The sequence below is a fragment of the Tupaia chinensis genome, unplaced genomic scaffold, assembly GCF_000334495.1.
Source record: "Tupaia chinensis unplaced genomic scaffold, TupChi_1.0 Scaffold000024_1, whole genome shotgun sequence".
In the NCBI taxonomy this organism is placed as follows: Eukaryota; Metazoa; Chordata; class Mammalia; order Scandentia; family Tupaiidae; genus Tupaia; species Tupaia belangeri.
The window spans coordinates 1,043,586-1,046,646 of record NW_006159454.1 but is presented as its reverse complement, the minus strand read 5'-3'; the positions used below and the strand labels follow the sequence as shown (position 1 = coordinate 1,046,646).

The following is a 3,061-nucleotide window of genomic DNA, read 5'->3' as shown; positions in this document are numbered from 1 at the left end:
CCAGCGACATAGCCATTACACTAACTGCTGGTCCGGCAGCCCACATTTTTCAAAGTTGTTACTATTTCATTTTTTATTCTAAGGAACAGCCAATGAATTACAGTTAGGGTGCTTGTGGCAGTCTTCAAATTTCATTCATTGTTTTCATGATTCCAAATCCGCTTGGGATTCTAGGACAAAACCCATGAAAACTTGCTGGGTATTGAATATCAAGGAAAATCTAGTGCATTTACTAAACTGCAATTAGGATTTGGACCCAAATGCAAATGTTTGCACCATAAATTTCCTATACATTCTATAGATGTAGGAAGTTTTGTAGTTTATATTTGATTTAATCATATTTCGTAGGCTGGATTGGGGGGGTATTTTATTGATTGATTGATTGATTGATTTCCTGGAGAGAGAGAGACAGAAAGCTAGAAATTACCCCCCAGGGGGGTGGTCACGCTGCAATCCCTTTTCCTCCACTCTCCTCTTGGGATCTTGAGCACACATGCACACGCGCCCAGCGTGTTTTAAGCCTCCGGGTCCGGGATGCAAACCACAGTTGACTACATGGGAGTCCATTGACGTAATCATTATGCCAGCTGCTGGTCCCTGGGAGGTATTTTAAAAGTGCTTGAGAGTTCAGTGTTTGTTTTTGTAATCCAACCACTTTCTTCAAAAATGCAGAAAATTTTCTGGCTGGCCCAGAGGATAACATTTCAGTGTTGATAAACCACTGAGCGTAACAGCCCAGGAAGCTCACTGCAGGTGCAGCAGAAGAGATGCCCCTTTGTGCTGCTGCCTCGCCCAGTCCAGCTGAGGGCTGCTCATCAACTTTTCATTTATAACCAGCGCGAATGGCGTTCTTCTCTCCAGAGTCTCCAAACCGCTTCCTGCACCTGCGTGACTAATAACAAGATCTGTGTTCTGAAGGTTATGTTTTTCTTTTTTCTTTTCTTTTTTTTTTTTTTAAGAATTCTTTTATAGGGGCCGGCAAGTGGTATGGTGGTTAAGGGCACTGGACTCCCACATGGATGACTGAGGTTTGCATCCCGGACCTGGCGGCTCTCTCTCTCTCTCTCTCATGTCTTTCTCTGGTCAAATTAAAAATGAATGAATGAGGAACCAGCAGATGGCGTCATGGCTATGTCGCTGGACTCCCATGTAGTTGACCACAGTTCAAGTCCCAGACCCAGTGGCTTAAACTCACGCTGGGCGCGCGTGTGTGTGTGCCCAAGATCCCGAGAGGAGAATGGAGGAGAAGGGACTGCGGTGTGGCCATCCCCCCTGGGGGGTGATTTCTCGCTTTCTGTCTCTGTCTCTCTCTGTCTTTCTGGCAAGTGCACACACCCTATAGCAAAAACTTCTCCCCCTCCAAAAAATATAAATATATAAAGTTAAATAAATAATTTTTTTTTTTTTGGAGAGATTTTTACTGTAGGGCGCGTGCGCTCGCCAGACAGACAGAGAGAGACATAGAGACAGAAAGCGAGAAATCACCCCCCAGGGGGGATGGCCACACCGCAGTCCCTTCTCCTCCATTCTCCTCTCGGGATCTTGGGCACACACACACGCGCGCCCCGCGTGAGTTTAAGCCACTGGGTCTGGGACTTGAACTGTGGTCAACTACATGGGAGTCCAGCGACATAGCCATTACACTAACTGCTGGTTCCCAATAAATAATTATTTTTAAGAATTATTTTATTTAATTTTATCCACTGTCATTATTATTTGAAGTTAACCAGAGAGAGAGAAAGTGAGAGGAGAGACTGAGTCCTTGTCCTGCTGGCTTGGGAGCTGGGTGAAGGGGCCCCGAGCTGGGGTTGCAGTGACCTTTAGAAGCTGGACCAGGCAAGAAAACTCTCCCCAAGAATCTCCAGAAGGAGAAGAGACTCACAGACAGATTGGTGTTCGTGCCCCAGGACTCATTCAGACCTTGACCTCCAGAACCGTGAAAGAATAAATGCATAGTTATTTCCTGTTTTGTTTTGTTTTTAGGTTTTGGCCATAGGGTGCGTATGCTCACAGGAGACAGAAAGTAAGAAATCACCCCCTCCCAGGGGGATGGCCACGTTGCAATCCCTCCTTCCCCATTCTCCTCTCAGGATTTTGGGCACACACGCACACGCACCTGGCATGATTTTCAAGCCACCAGGTCTGGGACTCAAACCAGAGTCTGCCTTGTAGGAGTCTTGTGCCTTAACCACCATGCCACCTACTGGCCTTGAAATGCATAGGATTTTAAGCCACTCCATTTGGGGTGATGCATTATGGTAGCCACAGGAAACCCCAAAGGAGCTGCCAGTGTCCTGTGCCCACTCTGACCACTGTTAGAGAAGTCGAGGGGCCAGAGGGGGCCAAGGGGGACAAAAGGGACCAGGCCTGGGCTCGGGCCGAGCTTTCTCTCACTCAGTGACACCTTTGCTCTCAGAGTAGCTTCACTGTCACTGCAGACTCATGAACCTCAAAGAGAAAGTCCCCATATGTGAACTGTTCTCCCCGCCCCCCTTTTTTTTAGAGAGAGATTTTTGCTATAGAGCACATGGGCTCACTGAAGAGGCAGAAAGACAGAAAGCAAAAAATCACCCTGCAGGGGGGATGGCCATGCTGCAATCCCTTCTCCTTCATTCTCCTCTCAGGATTTGGGGCATGCACGCACACGTGCCTGGCGTGAGTTTCAAGCTGCAGGGTCCGACATTCGAACTGCGTGACCTGGTTTTCTGAGATGTGTTCCCAATAAATAATGCCCCTCTATCTTCCCGATGGGAAAAGGGATGAGTCTCTGTGTCACGTACCTGAAAGAGCGACCGTGGCCTGGGGCCACTGGCCAGGTCTCTCGTGGATGTGTCAGAGCCCAAACCCCCTTGAGGCTCAGCTCGGGAGTGAACGTGTCCCCACCTTAACTGGGGTACGAGAGGCCTGGATGCAGTGTTGAGAACGCTGTTTTCCTCCCCACCAAAGCTTTGTTTAATCTCATGGAAATGATGAGGTGCCTGTTTGCCTCCTTGCCCTGGCTCCTGGGAAGCTCATCACGTGTCTGTGCACATGCCCTGAGTCTCCAGTTTGTTCTTGGCTC

The 3,061-nt window shown here is 48.4% G+C and overlaps 1 pseudogene; it reads right to left on the bottom strand.

Moving 5' to 3' along the window:
• Window positions 1-544: 544 nt before the first annotated feature.
• LOC102497307 (UDP-N-acetylglucosamine transferase subunit ALG13 homolog pseudogene) lies at window positions 545-2,195 on the bottom strand (annotated as a pseudogene).
• Window positions 2,196-3,061: the final 866 nt, after the last annotated feature.